Source organism: Lactuca serriola, chromosome 6 (assembly GCF_051521515.1).
Source record: "Lactuca serriola cultivar US96UC23 chromosome 6, Lser_US96UC23_V15, whole genome shotgun sequence".
Classification (NCBI taxonomy): domain Eukaryota; kingdom Viridiplantae; phylum Streptophyta; class Magnoliopsida; order Asterales; family Asteraceae; genus Lactuca; species Lactuca serriola.
Window position 1 is genome coordinate 59,479,223 of NC_136413.1, and position 16,997 is coordinate 59,496,219.

Sequence of the window (16,997 nt, forward strand, 5' to 3'; positions counted from 1 at the left end):
TACCTTTAAATAATTTGCAATTGGATTACGACATCCCTCTTCTGAATTGTGAATTATTTAGTTGGATCTTAGCCTTGATTTAAATTTTGGGTTTGTAATCAAGTATTAAAATCAACTAACTTGAATTCTATTTTCTCCTATTAGAGATGTCAAGTTCTGACAGCAATGGCCTTCTTCGTTCTTCTGGAAACGTTTTTCCTTCTGAAGAGGATCTTCCACATGTTAATGAAGGTGAAAGAATGTTACCTTCTTCAAGCAATGGTGGAACTGGAAATCATGCTTCTCCAAATTTTCCTCCACCTCCTCCGGTAATTCTCCTTGGGCCATGTTTTTCTTTAAGATGAAAAATACGAAGTCACTCAAGCCCAATTGGCAAGTAAACATCAAGATGGAAAGTCTTTGTGTGCGTATGTTTTGAAAATGAAATTGCACATTGACAGATTGGAGTTGGCCATTGACTTGGTTTTGCGCTCGCTTCCGGAGTCATATTGTCAGTTTATTAAGGACTATTATATGAGGGACGACGACATGACCCTAATTGATCTAACATATATGTTGATTGTTGTTGAAGTAGAAATGATTAAGAGCACAAGTCAAGAAAAAATGTTTGAAGGATCTGTCTCCAAAATTTCAATGAACATTGACAATGGCAACATTGTTAGTCCAGAAAAGGTTTCTCTTCCTAATGGAAAGGGATCGGCCAAGGTCAAACCGTTTGACCATATGGTAAAGAGAAAGACTAATTATGAGATAGTTCCATGTGCTAATCCCAAAAGCTCCATGTGTTTCTATTGCCAATTGAAGGGGCATTGGATGCGAAGCTGCCCAAACTAACTGAAGATCTTAGAGATAGTAAAGTCAAGTTTTGTGACTCTACCTCAGGTACATCCACTATATAATTCTATTATTTTATTAAGTTCCTATTCATAGATTCTTAATACATGATGTGATAGTCACATTTTGATGTTTTGCAAAATCTAAGAGAAAAAAATGAAGCTTAAGAAGAGTTGGATGCATTTGATCGTGAGAGATGGATTTCGGTTGCATAGTTCGATGATCAGATTTTTGAGCTGCTGCTAATTAGTTAAAATAGATTGCTTATGAAATATTTAGAAACATAGTTTTCATATATTTTCCTTGTAAGGATAATTTTTTCCGCATATTATCAATAAAGTGAAATATGATTTATTTACTTTGTATTTCCTTACAATGGCATTTATGAGAATTGGTGGTTATGTTTCTATTATTAGTAATGTTAAATGTGGATTGATTCTTAATTATATCGTTTGTGGTAATGTCATAATTAACCAAGTGAAAAAGGAATTCTTATCGCCCAAGTTTCGATTGGATAGTAATTTGGAATCATATAATTCGAATTGTGTGATATATGAGAATATGTATCTTTGGAAGATTAAGACTAATTCCTTGATCACATGTTTATGCTAGTAGGAGCATAATTGTTATGCTAAGTATTTCAGGTTAGCAACACTAGTTGTAGGAAACGAAGATTTCAAATTTTCAATATTGAAATATTTGGGAATTGTTTTACTACAAAAGGATTTAGGGGAAAAGGCACTCATACTTCATTTTAAATCTAAAATTTTAGATTGAAGAGTTTTAATAAAACTTAGTCATGAACATATATGAATATCATGTTGAAGTGATTCAACCTATGAAATTCGATATATGGAAATATTATAGCAAGAGACTGATCAAGTATCATGTCTTTATGTAAGACATTATGCATCAAATCCCATATGCTTAAGATATAGTATTGATTACATATGCTATAATATTCATTTGTTCTGATTTTCCAAATGCCTAGGGTGTTAGAGGGAAAAGGACTAGAACTTGGTATGATTAAAGTTATTGAACAACTGTCAAGAACATTCGGAGGTTATTCCAAAGGATTGGTTTCTTGTGGATAGTTGGAAGTATAGTGATATTTGGACGGACCATATTGACATAACTCTGAGTGGAAGTGAATCTTATTCATAATTGATTGTCGTATGGAAATATGGAAAGTTTTCCATAGTGGGAGTTGATGACTAGAATTTATATGTGAGTTAGGAACCTTAATGCAAGAAGGAGTTCAAGGAGTTATCTTGAATCTGAAACTTCTTTACCATGAAATTGTTTGAAGTAACAAAGTTTCAATGGAGCATTTTGTGACATCATTGGCTAAGTCTCAATGACTTTGATGCCACATCATCACAAAAGAATATTGTATGCAAGGTTAGACTTTAACACATTTAGTGGTGACAAGAATTTGGAATTCTCACACTTGTAATAAGGATTTGGAATTATGATATGAGCATCATTAAAATTATGTCTACTTGATCTATTCACAAAGGAAGGACCATAGAGAAACATAGTATGCACATTTAGAACATGGCATGACTAATGTTTAATTTAAGAATTTAGTTGATTAATCGAAACATTATACAAATAATGTCTAATTAATATGGTGATTAAATAACAAGTGTTTTATTTATATTCAATAGTTTTGAGATCATAGTTAATAGGTTATTATTGTGTTTCACTTTGTATGTTTTACTTCCCGAATAATTGGATTATTCGAACAACCACAGTCGATCATACTTTTGGAAGTAAGTAGTGAATCAAGACTGTCATGAATTGAATTGTAGATTGTCTATGGAGATTAGACATATCAATGGTTTTGCTGCAATGTTCATGAGTACTTGAAAATAGGGATTTAAAGTATTTGTTAAGCCCACGCTCAGAGAATTACTTCATGGATTTTATCACAAGTAATTTTGAGATGATAATATCGTATATTCTTGAAACAGAGATATATGTTGTTTACGATTCGGTTGTGCATTGATAATGCGTGAACGCATCAATAACTTGATGTCATAAAATGTATTGTTGTGCGTGATTTGATGAGTGAATAGTGAAAGCATATGTGTCGAAGTTTATCCATTCCTTTTGCCCTAAATGGAAAAAAGTGATATATGTGGGCCCCTTGATGATTTTATGATGACATCTAAAGCGTTTGGCCAAGCCTGGACTGAATTGATGTGTTCAGTTAGTAGTCTGAATCAGTCGTCATAAATAAGAGATCGGGTAACAAATCTTGGACAGAGATTAATTATAATACATGTCTCATGTCATTACGGTATCTTGTAGAATGGAGGAATATTTGATAACTTATCTAAGGACACGTAATTGACTAGGTCAGAGTTCGACAGTGGCTTTGAAAGCTATAATTTGCTATTCGATTTTTGAAATCATACATAAAATTATAGTTATTAGACTTATCCAAGTGGGAGACTGTTGGATTAGGCGTCTAAGTCTATAACTATAATTGGTATAAACTTAAATTGATAGTAGCATAGTCCTTTTGGGTTGCCTTCAAACCTGACAATTGAATAGGTTAACTATTAGAGAGAGAAGAATGATTTATTAATTTATTACTTGGTTAATAAATTAATTAGAAATCAAAATAAATGAATTTATTAATGTATTATAGAAATAATACATTAATTATAAATCATATTTTTTTTAATTAATATTCAATCAGAAATTAATTTGGAATTAATTTTGGGATTAAATGAAATAATTGAAACTACAGGGACTAAAGGTGACAATGTTTGATAGTTGAGCATTGGGCAATTTTAGAACCTCGCTATAGTAGGGGTAACGTAATCTAGAGTTTCCCAGGGTTTCCTTGGGCTCTAAGAATGTCTTGGATGCCTTAGGGAGGAAGTAAATGGATTAGTGATATCTTGGATTTACCTGCCTTATCCTACACCTTCCCATCACCTATATAATCTCTCCTTAATGAGGAATTTCATCCAAGCCTTCTTTCGAAGACCCTTGGATGAATTTTTGGTTCCTTCTTCTCTCTATAGTATTCCTTGGTTGCTTGAGTTTGTTTGTGAACCATTAGAGGTGTGACACTTGTGACACTTGCTCTCAAAGTTCAAGATCTTCAAGGATTTGATTGTTATTACAATATAAAAATCAAGGTATGTATCCTAACCCTAGTTTTATGTTAATTTCGAAAATTATACTAGCCTCCTAGGGTCTCTAGTTTTTGTGTTCAATGCTTGTATGTCTAATAGTAAAAACATAGATCCTCAAATTAGGGTTGCATACACATATAGGATTGTTTGCTATGTATAAAACCCATCAATCATATCCTAATTTCCTCTTCTGCATAAATACCATAAAATCTCAAATATACACATAAACATAAAAATTGATGTAACATTAAAAAAATTACCAAATCAGAAACTATCTTCAAATAATTTGCAGATCCACTATTATGGGTAGGTTGTGCTGCTCCATCATCCACACCATTATGCCTATTTTTCTTGTTCTGCTCGGATTTTAGCTTGTATTCATCTGTATTCCATTATACTTACCAAGAGTTCCAGACTTCTTGTGCAATATGAGCTGGTTTAAAGGCATGTGGGTTTTTTTGTGGGCTCTGCATGTTGTAGAGATATTGGCCATAACTTTGTGTCACTTTACTTGCCCAAGCTTGCCTCACCAGCGAGTCTATTATTTCACCCCCAACAAAATTTTTTCTAAAAATTAACAATATAAACATAAGTTTTGTTAGATTAGGTGTCTAAGCCCATAACTATAATTGGTATGTACTTGATCTGATAGTAGCATGGTCCATTTTGGGTTGCATTCACCAGAACAATTTGATATAATAGATATTTAAGAAAGAGATTATTTGTGATTTATTAATATATTATAAGTATAATATATTAATTGAGAAACAATATTATTTAACTAGATTATAGCCCGCGTTAAACGCGGGAAACGCATAAAAAAACATATAATCGTTTATAGATATTGTATAATGATTATAAAAAAGTATATGGTTATTGGTATTATTGAAATGTGTAGAAAATACATTGAAAACGATAAATATATATAATCATTGAAAGATCTCTTTGTAGACATCATTCTTTGTTTTATTAGTTGAACGACTTTCCTCGTCTCATATAGTTATAATATGTATATATTTATAAGCATTTTAATTAGACGTTCCTTGCATAATAATGTTACCTAATTTAAACATATCTTGACAACCAATATACCGTTTTTTCTATTGCATTAAATATTGACAACTATTTCATTTATTCAAATAAAGTTATGTAATATAATTTATAAAATGTTAAATGTTATATAGATTTAATTTTAATATATCATCAATGGAGATTCTTTTCTAAATCATGATTGATTTATTTTAAATTGGTTATAAATATAAATGCTAGCTTTTATGTTTGTTCTTATTTATTTAGTGTTCGCAAGAACTTTGCATTAGTTTTGGCATAACTTTGAATAATTTTAGTATATCATCAATGTAATTTGATATATCTGTCAATTATATGAAATATCAAATAATGACATTTCATTATTATTGTGATAATTTAGTTTATATATTGTATTTTCACTAATCTTAACGGTCTTATTTTTTATAATAACCGTAACGCTTTTACTAAATGTACTTTTTACAAATCTCCTAATATCTTATAATTTTTATCTTACTTTATAATTTTTCACAACTATGTTATTTTCAAGATTGACTGTTTTAATAGTGTTTTTTTTTTCAGTCTATTCAATTTTATATTTCATTGTACAACATCATCGTTTGTATGTATTCTAAAATTTCACTTTAAAAATGCTTAATGTTTATTAATTTTTTTAATAAACTCATGTAATAATTATGGAATATATATCTCATTTTAATTAATATTCACTTTCTTTATTATATCAAATTCCTCATTAAACGGATATACTTTTGGAAAATAATAATTATAATAGGGTAGCATTATCTAAGACGTAAATGTTTGATATACTTTTGGAGAAAAAAAAATCAGGATCATTAAAAAAATTATACAAAGAAAATACAAATTTAAATTTGTTGAAATTATGGATGAAATTACTGGCGAAAATTTATTTTGGAGAGAGTTGTATTTTGTAAGGTATAATAATATTACAAATTTTGAAATATCTATATTTGTTGTGTAAATTAATAAATTTTATTGTTACTATACAAAGATAAAAAAAGTAGGTTGATATGATGTACAAAAACATAATAATTTCAATGATATTTTAAAATCATGCCAAAATTAACCGGATTCTTATGACATAAAAATTAAAAAAAAAATCATAATCATCTCTAATATATAAAAGTAACATTTTCGTAATTAATGTCAGTTCCCAAGATATTTAATTTTTGTTTTGTTAAATCTACCTAATATCTTTTCATGTTTATTTGAAAAATTTCAGAAAAGTAGTGAACTGATTTCATGTAATTTGTGACAAAGAAAATCGAAATATATGAATAAATACATTTGATATAGGAACAAAAAATAATCGAAAAAAATATAAAAAGCGAAAGAAGGTACTGACCTTCTAGCGCACAAGAGCGAATGTTTATAGCAGAGAATGATGATGGAGGTTATAAGCAATATTAACGATGTTGTAGGAGAAGGTTAGAAGAAAAGAAAACGATTGAAAATAAATGTGAGTCGCGGATTCAATGATGAATCGTATATGTATGTGATAATTTGAATATAATTTTTCGGTATTAATGATTTCCTAATAAAAAAAGATTTTATATTAATGGTTTACTAATATAAACGGATTTATATTAATGGTTGATATTAAGCCTTGATTGAAATGATTTGTTAGTAATATGTTTTTAAAATTGACCATACTAAAATCTTCATAACTGAAAATTCAAGATGTAAAATATGGAAAGCTTTCATTGGAATTAAATACATTCCATTTCAACGAATGGAAGTTATTAATTGATGATTGAAAAACATTTATTGGAATTAAATACATTCCATATGGGAAAGATGATGTCAGCAATTTGATCTAAGGGTGGAAAAAATAAGATTGAAATACAATCAATGGTCCAGATTATTTAAGATGATGTCATAAGGTTTCTCTTTTAGTAATATTTAAGATTAGTATTGATCAAGAATTAATTTGAAATTAATTTAGTGATCAAAAGAGACTGATTAAATTAACAGGGACTGATTATGTAAATCAGTGATACATATGATTTGGGCTAAGAATCCATGATTGATTTGTGATGGGATAAACTTATGAGATAGTCCATGAATTGTCATTTCAAATCAATTGTTGTATCATAAGCTTGAGTATAAGAATTAGGGTTTACAAGTGACTCATGGAATTCTAGTCAATATATGTAACCTCTAAGCCCCTAAAATCGAACCAAAAGTATTCTAAGAGGATATATCGATTTTTGGTGCTCCAAGCTCTCTCTCATTTTCATCCAATTGTTGGTGGTGTTTTGTGAAACATTTGAGGCATCACACTTGAGGTGCTAAGCTCTTGAAAGGCCAACTTATACAAGCTACAACAATAGGTAATCATCTAACTAGTTTTTTTATGATTCAAATATCAAATGTGTATGCTAGTTAGGCTTCATGCTTTGGAAAAAGAATATTGCATGTATAACTAGTGAAAACTTAGATCCAAAGCATTAGGGTTGTATGTGCCCCATAGGTATGTTATAGTGCTCAAAACCCAATAGTGGTATCAGAGCCTGGTTGTTTTCTGTTATATAGATGCAATGGTTAATTGTCCAAAGTTGAAGCAAATTGAAATCTGCCATCCGCAGGCTGAACTCGACGAGTCCATTGCCAGACTCGACGAGTTGGACAGTCTGTTGGCAGATTTTCGGGTTTTTGGCCAGAATTAGATTAGGATCATTACCATTAACTGTTTTGTATTATAAAATCCATTTTCTTCATATGGTAGTGACTATCCTCATCCAATCAAAAGATAAATTGTTAAATTTTAAGATAATTACTAGTTTATATGATAAACTAATTATTTGTATTGTTTGATTTGAAATTATCTTACTATATGAATTGAATTAGGTCAAACTGGTAAAGGATAAAATTATATGATTATTTTTATAAGGTTAAAATTTGATCTAAATGACTTTGAAGAGGTACAAAACTTTCCATCAAGTTTTGGAATTCAAACGGTCTTTAAGAGTTACAATACTTGCTATTAAGTTTTGGAATTTAAAAAGTCTCAATTTATTAATTATAAATTCTAAAACCCTAGTAATTTGAAAAGGTTTAATTTGTGTAACTCTTGGTTTTGTAACTTAAAATTTAATTAAATAGCCTTAATTTTGAAATCTTAAGTTTAGATCCTTGACCTTTTGAATAGTTTAAATTACACCCTTATGGTTTTGTTAAATTAATTAAGTGCTTAATTAAAAGTGAGAATTAATAAATCCATAATGACTTGGTTTAAAATTAATTAAATTAAAAGCTTAACTTATTAAAAGATTAAACCACCTAGTATTTTAAAAGTTTAAAATACACCCTTATACTATATAAAATTAAAAGTTTAATATATTATATATGTATAAGTAAAAAGTCATTCTTACCGTTAGTAAGCCTCATTCACAAAGTTGGTCTATAAGGAGTGTTTAAGGAAATTGCCTTTAAAATGGCGATTAAATGGGTATACACTCTTACCCACCGCACCCTTGACCAATGGAGGGTCATTAGCCAAATGGGTAGGATAGGACACAAACTTTTATTAATAAGTATAATGAAATACAGGTAACTAAATGTTCCATAAATTCCCAATCTTACTTACTTAGAAAAAATGTGAATTTGATGCTAGCCAATGAAATTGCACATTGTACCTTGTTGGTCGTTAGTGGAGCGTGTGTGGTTAACTAGCACACTAATATGGGACTAATGAAGGATGGAAATGGGTTGCTCGTAAGTTATCATAGATCAATGGAGCATATGTGGTTAACTGGCGCATTGATTAGGTGATAAATGACTTCAAGAGTACCAAGCTAATTTGCATGGTTATTCACACCTTGTTTGTGATCCTCGGTATCCTAGTCACAAACTTGAAGGGCATAATCGAGATTAAACATGCCATTGAAAAGTTCAATGAATCTCAAAAGGATCTAGGAGTTTCATTTAAAAAACCTAATTCGTTTAAAATTTTGTTTTCGTGATGGAATTGGTAAATAGTCATTTACTTACCGACAAATAGTTTACAATTGGATTACAACATCCCTCTTCTGAATTGTAAATTATTATGTTGGGTCCTAGCCTTAATATTTCATTTGGGTGTTATATTAAGGACTGAATCAAGTAACTTGAATTCCACCCCTTGTAGATGTCTAGTTCTAACAACTATGGTCTGCCTTATCCGTTTAGAAAAAGCTTTCCTCATGAAGATGATGTTCCGCGTTTTGATCAAGGAACTAGAAATTATACTTCACTTCCTCCACCTCCTCTAATTATTCTCCCTGACCCATGTGTTCGTCGACTTGAAAATTTCAAGGTCACTCAAGCCCTATTGGCAAGCAAACACGAAGATGGAAAGTCTGTATGTGCTCATGTCTTGGAGATGAAGTTGCATATTGATAGGCTGGGAATGTTGGGTGTCGTTTTTCTAAGAAAGTTGGTTGTTGAATTGGTTCTTCAATCACTTCCTGAGTCGTATGGTCAGTTTGTTAAAGACTACTATATGACAGATCACGACGTGACCCTTATCGATCTTACATATTTGCTAATTGTTGATGATTCAGCAATAACTTGGCGCAATGGCCAAGCAAATTTGAATGAAAGATCTGCATCCCAAATTTCCATGACCTTAACAATGGCTAAGGTGATAGTCCAGAAATGGTTTCTTCTCCTAAGAGAGAGAAATCGGCCATGGTCGAAAAATTTGATCATAAGAGAAAGGTCGAGTCTGAGATAATCCCATGTGTCATTCCAAAAGAGTCTGTTTGTTTCTGTTATCAAGAGAAGGGGCATTGGATGCGAAGCTGCCATATCTAACTGAAGGATCGTAAAGTCAAAATTTATGACTTTGCTACAGGTAAGTCCACTATCTAACTCTATTAAGCTCTTATTTATAGATTCTTAATACATGATGCGATAAGATTGCATTTTGATCTTTTGTAGGATCAAAGAATAGAAAGGAAGCTTAAAGGAAGAGTAAGTTGAGTCTGGTCGCGGCGAGATGGATTTTGATTGCATGGTTCGATGATCAAATTTTTGAGCTGCTGTTTAGGAGTTATGATATATTGCTTAAGAATGTTTAGAAACATAGTTTTCATATGTATTTGCATTGTAAGGACAAGTTTTCCGCATTTTATAAATAAATAAAGTTTTGATTTTATTTTATTTATGTTTCCTTGCAATGACACTTGTGAAAATTGTTGTTTGTATGTTTCCATTAATAGCAATGTTGAAAATGGTTTGATTCTAAGTTATATCGATTGTGGTAGTGTCGTAATTTCCTAAGTAAGGAAAGATTCTCATCACCCAAGTTTCAATTAGACAGAAACTTTGAATCATGTGCTTTGAGTTATATGATGTATGAAAGTCTTGGTACATGGGAAAATTAGGACTAATTCCATGTTCACATATGTATGTGAATCAAGTGATGGAATTAAGGATCTAATACACATTGATGTGCACTGGTCAGATCCACCACAAGAGTGATAAAAACTATTCATCATGATTTACTGATGGTTTAGTAAATATGGTTATGCTTACAATTTTAAGTATAATTCTAATGCCTTGAAAAGTTTCAAAGTATAAGAAGAACGAATAAGAAGAATCAATTAGGCAGAAATATAAAAGTTTCCCCAATCTGAAAGGAAAGGAGAGTACTTTAGTATCGTGTTTTATGATCATCCTAATGATTATGGAACCATATCACAATTGATCCTCTAAGGACATCTTAATGCATTTATATGAAGTGTTTTTTTATTAATAAGAATCCACACTAACTCTTGAATATTTGGTTGTCAAGGAATGTTTCTTGATAAGAGAATCTTATATGTCAAGAGGTCGGTGGAAGTCTTATTGATCTTGAATAGTTCAAGAGATGTGTCAAGAATAAAACTATTGTTAATCACTAGCACACGACTTGAGGTTGATAACCCATCATGTTGACATATTCTTGTTTCTGTGCCCATTCCAGTTAAGGGAACTATGCATGTGAGGTTTATGAGTTCTCATTTAATTACATAAGGCAAAGCACCTTGATCAATGAAAGTACAGTGACCCGTAAGGGCGAGCTGCTAACTAACTTGGAAGCAATGGTAGGTCGTTCTGCTATCAAATGGCAAGAAACTAAGATAAAAAAGTTCAGTCCATATCAGTTTGGATTTGTCAAAAACCTTGTCTTATGATAGTGGTTGGAAATGACAAATCCACATGGATAGGAACACATACACCATAAAAATCTAAGTGGTAAGAGGTTTCTCTCTCCTTCATGAAAATGATTGTGAGGAAACATTTTCACTAAGTAGATTTTTAGAGTTAACAGTTGTGTTAACTATGTTCTCAAATTCGAGTATGATTATGGCATCCCTCTTTATAGTTTGAATTTGAAAAATTCGCAACTGGTTTGAACATTTGAGACTTATCGCTATAAGTTCTGAAAAGGTTTAGACGCACACATGAGTTGTCTAATCAATGGTGTATGAACTTGAGAAGCGTAGATAAAGGCTTATCGAAGCATCTTGTATCAGAAACCTGAACTTTGGTAAGAAAGTCAATAAGTATTGATTTCTAGAAGTCCAACTGATTTCTAGGTACATGTCAAAGCTAGTGGGAGCACAATTATTACGTTGAGTGTTGCAAGTTAGCAATGATATATATATATATATATATATATATATATATATATATATATATATATATATATATATAGGAAACAAAGTTTTAATTTGGAAAGTTGCAAAGTTTGAAAAGTTGTTTTGCTATAGTAAGGGAGAGGATACTTATGCTTTATTTCGAATCTAAAAATTTAGATTGAAGTATTAATCGAACTTAGTCATGGATATATATATATGAATGTAATGTTGAAATGTTTCAACATTGGAAATTCTACATATGAGAATATTTTAGCAAAAGACTGGTCAAGTATCATGTCTTTATGTAAGACATTATGAATCGTATCTCATATACTTCGGATATAGGGTCGATTACATATGCTATAATATTCACTCATTCTTATTTTCCAAATTCCAAGGGCATTAATAGGGAAAAGGACTAGAACCGGATATGACTAAGGTTGTTAAGCAACTGTCAAGGACAATCTACGGTTCACCGAAGATTAGTTACTTGTGAACAGTTGGAGGTATAGTAATTGATGGACCATATTGATATAATTCGGAATAGATAGGATTCTATTTAGAATAGATAGTCATACGGCAATTATGGAAATGTTTCCATAATAGGAGTTGGATATTAAAAAAATTTGTGTGAATTAGAAACTTTAATGTAAGAAGGATGTTCAAAGAATGCTCTTTGAATGTGAGACTTCAATTCCATAGAATTGTCTTATAACATTCTTAAATGGAATACTTTGTAATATCATTGGCCAAGTCTCTGTGACTTTTGTTCCTAGACATTACAAAAGGATCATTGCATGTAACTTTAGACTCTAACAGATTCTAGTAGTGGCAAGAATTTGGTATTCTTACACTTGTGATAAGGATTAGGAAATTGTGAAATGAGCATCAGTGAAAAACGTGTTCAATTGATCTATTTCATAAAGTAAAGGACCAAAGATGAACATAGTACGCATGCTTGAAGCATGGGATAACTATTGTTTTAATTCAAGTATTAAGTTGATTGTTCGAAACATTATACAATGAATAAGTTCTAATCAATATGGTGATTAATTAATAAGTGTTTTATTTATATTCAAAAGTTTTGAGACCATATTTGATTGTTTTATTCTTGTGTTTCACTTCGAATGTTTTACTTCCCGAATAATAAGATTATTCAAACATCCTCAATCGATCATACTTTGGAAGTAAGTAATGAGGCAAGATTGTCATGAATCAGACTGTAGATTGTCTAAGTGTTTAGACATGGCATAAGTTTGTTGCAGTGTTCATTAGTACTCCTGAAATAAGAATTTGAGTATTGGATTAAACTCACGCTCATCTGAATCACTTCATGGATTTTATCACGAGTGATTGTGAGACGATAATATCTTATATTCTTGAAACGCATAGATATGAGTTGTGTAGAGATCGTCTTCTGAGGTATTAATTAATTTAATTTCTTGAATGTTAGTGGGCTTTGATTGGTAATTGTCATCTTGGATTTGGATTGGACCTTCATGATTTTGGGTCGAGATGTAAGCTGCCCATAAGCTATACGTGGGGCGTAGTGCCTTTAGTTTGCGTGGGTTGTGAGAGGCGTACGCACAGTGTACCTAGAGGTACGCCCAGCGTACGCGACCAAGTGGCGAAACCCTAATTTTAGGGTTTGAGACGTATTTAAACCCCATTATAGCCTCCCATTTGGCCTCCTCACTCATCCTTCACCCCAGAAAACCCTAGTTCGTCCCTTTTTCCTTGTTGTGTGTGTGTTTGATCTTTTGGGCTCATTTTTGTGAAGAAAAGTTGGGAAGAAGAAGAAGAGAAGTGGAAGAAGGAGAACTTCCCAGAACCATATCGTAAAACATAAAATGAGCTGCTAGACAAGGGTTTTATCAGGCCGAGCAGTTCGCCCTGGGGAGCACCGATTTTGTTCGTGAAGAAGAAGGACGGGTCGCACCGTATGTGTATTGATTATCGGGAGTTGAATAAGGTAACGGTGAAGAACCATTATCCACTCCCAAGGATAGATGATTTGTTTGATCAGCTGCAAGGAGCGTCTTGGTTTTCCAAGATCGTTTTACGCTCCGGGTATCATCAGATGCGAGTCAGGGATGAGTATGTGCAGAAGACTGCTTTCAGGACCCGGTATGGTCATTATGAGTTCGTGGTGATGCCGTTTGGGCTCACCAATGCTACAGCCGCTGTAACATCCCAAAAATACGAGCCAAAAATTTCATTTTTAAAACATATACTTAGTAAAGCATTTAGAAATAAAAGTGTTCACCGATCATAACATTTCATAAAAGATATCACATGTCTGGAAAACATTTTCATAAACATAATAATGTCAGGGTACAAATCCCCAGGAAGATCTCATAGTGCGGAATACGAGGCATATGTGTGATGGGCCGCTACTGCGCCAGCTCCTTCCCCTTCGAGGAAGAGGTACCTAAAACCAAAACTAAAAGCTGTAAGCACGAAGCTTAGTGAGTTCCCCCATAACACCTCATATCATACAATGAACAGATAGGAGATACTGGCCTTGCCCACACTCATGAAGATACGGGCCTTGCCCACACTCCGCTAGATGGAAGATACGAGCCTCGCCCACACTCCCTTATCTAAGAGATATGTGCCTCGCCCACACTCCACTATCAGAGAGATACGGGCCTTGCCCACACTCAGCTGCTAATCCATAACATACAAGTATCACATAGACAACGAGTATAGGCAAATCTATCATACTGGCATATATCATCATCAAACTCAACCATGAGATACGGGCTCTGCCCACACTCCAATACTAGCACATCGTCTATACGGGCCGGCTTTGGTGCCTTAGCCCCGTTACTACTGGAAGGAAACTCACCTCGAAGAGTAGCTACCGAAAGTCTGACTGCTCGACGTCTGCCTGCTGCACCGGTAATCCTCCGGCTACAAACCCTTAAACATAGATTAGCCACTCATAAATACCCTTAGGTCAATTGATTGACCCATCCCTGGTCCAAGGTCAACTCCTTGGTTAAAGTTAACTTCCAGTTGACTGGACTCGCCGAGTCGTGGCACAGACTCACCGAGTCCTCCTCCTACTAACCCGGTCCTACTCGCCAAGCCTCTCTTTCCACTCACTGAGTCACCCTTGAATCACTACTCGGGACTGTGGAACCGACTCGTGATCCGACTCGCCGAGTCTGAGAGCAACTCGCCGAGTTCCACGAGCAGATCTCCTACTCGCTTCCAATCCTCACCAGAACATCCCGCAAGAGGATTTGGGGTTTTGGGACGACGTTACGCTGCTAATCCTGCATACATATATGAAGGGTTGGACCTTCGACACTTAAACCCCTCTTACTCAGTGAAAGTTCATATGACTCGCCGAGTTTGAAGAACAACTCGGCGAGCTCCTGGCAATCTTCATAGAACTCGCCGAGTTGTTCATCCAACTCGCCTAGTTGTTCATCCAACTCGCCGAGTCTAAGACCATCTTCATAGAACTCGCCGAGTTCCACTTTGGGACTCGCCGAGTCCCTTCGACCCACTTCCTATACAGACCAAAGCTGAGACATGCAACGCCTCTAACCCATAGATCTATGCTCCTAGGGCATGCTTATCACGTAAAGTTGCAAACTTTACGTGCATGCATGGCCCTATGAGCTCAAGAAGGCAAATCCAAGCCATTTAAGGGGTCATACACCCAATAGGGACCTCAATAACCCCAACCACAGAGACTTTATACTTCTAGGATGTCCATAAGATCCCAATCTGAAGTCCTTTCAGAACTTAAAGCATAAATACATGAAATTTGAGGTTTTAGGGCTTGAAACCACTAATTTGGGACAAAAAGAGGATCTAATGGACTAATGATCAAGGTAAGAACTTTTCTACCTGAATGGAAGCTTCTCACAGTATAGATTCCGGATCTACCTCCCCTCCTTGCACACTTCAACCTTCTCTTCCTTCCTCTAAGCTCCAAACCTTCTCCACAAAGCCAAAATCACCCTCAAGGACAATATGGCGGCTAGGGTTTCTTTCTATAGTTCTCTGGAAGTGTTAGGGACTAAGGAGGCCAACTTAGAGCGTTTAAATAGGGTGCAAACGCCCGGATTAGGGTTTATGTCCAAACAGGGTCTACTCGCCGAGTCCGGGGACCGACTCGCCAAGTACAAAGTTCAAACCCCGCGCCTTATCCCGCTCCTACTCGGCGAGTTGGTCCTTCAACTCGCCGAGTCCAAGGTAAAAATGCATAAAATTAAAATATTAATCACAAGGAGTACGTACCAGGAACCAGGTGCTACAGCCGCGTTCATGGATCTCATGAATCACGTATGTAGGCCGTTGTTGGATCGATCGGTGATAGTATTCATTGATGACATCTTGGTTTATTCCAAGACTCGGGAGCAGCACAAGGATCACCTGAGGGAGGTGCTAGAGATTTTGAGGAGGGAGAGACTTTTCGCAAAGTTCTCCAAGTGCGAGTTTTGGTTGCCCGAGGTGTAGTTCCTTGGACACCTTGTAAACCAGAAGGGTATTTTGGTAGATCCGGCCAAGATAGAGGCCGTGATGCAGTGGGAAGTCCCGAGATCTCCATTTGAGATTCGAAGCTTCCTAGGTTTAGCAGGGTACTATAGGAGATTCATCCAGGATTTCTCCAAGATAGTTGTGCCGCTCACCCGACTGACTAAGAAGTCGGTGGTGTTTCGCTGGGGGCCTGAGCAGTAGGCAGCATTTGAGGCCCTCAGGCAGAGATTGTGCGAGGCACCGATCCTTACCCTGCCAGAGGGAGTAAAGGATTTTGTAGTCTACTATGATGCTTCGATCACAGGTATGGGAGCAGTGTTGATGCAACGAGGCCGTGTGATAGCTTACGCCTCGAGACAGTTGAAGCCTCATGAGGCTAACTATCCTACGCATGATTTAGAGCTGGGACAGTAGTGTTTTCCCTCAAGATTTGGAGACATTACCTCTATGGGGTCCGTTGTACCATTTACACGGATCACAAGAGCTTGAGGTACCTCATGGATCAGCCGAATCTGAACATGAGGCAGACGCGATGGTTAGATGTGTTGAAGGATTATGATTATGAGGATAACAGTAATTACTCTGTTGTTAGAGCAGATCAGAGAGGCTCAGGTTGAGGGCCTCAAGGAGGAGAGGCAAAAGTGTGAGAGAATTCTGGGCCGAGTAGCTTCCTTCGACTATGATAGTCGAGGATTGTTGACCCTTCATGGGAGAGTTTGGGTACCGTACTGAGGCGGTGTGCGGCAGGTATTGATGGACGAGGCCCATAAGTCTCAATTTTCCATCCATCCAGGGCGACGAAGATGTATAGACATCTTCGACCCTATTATTGGTG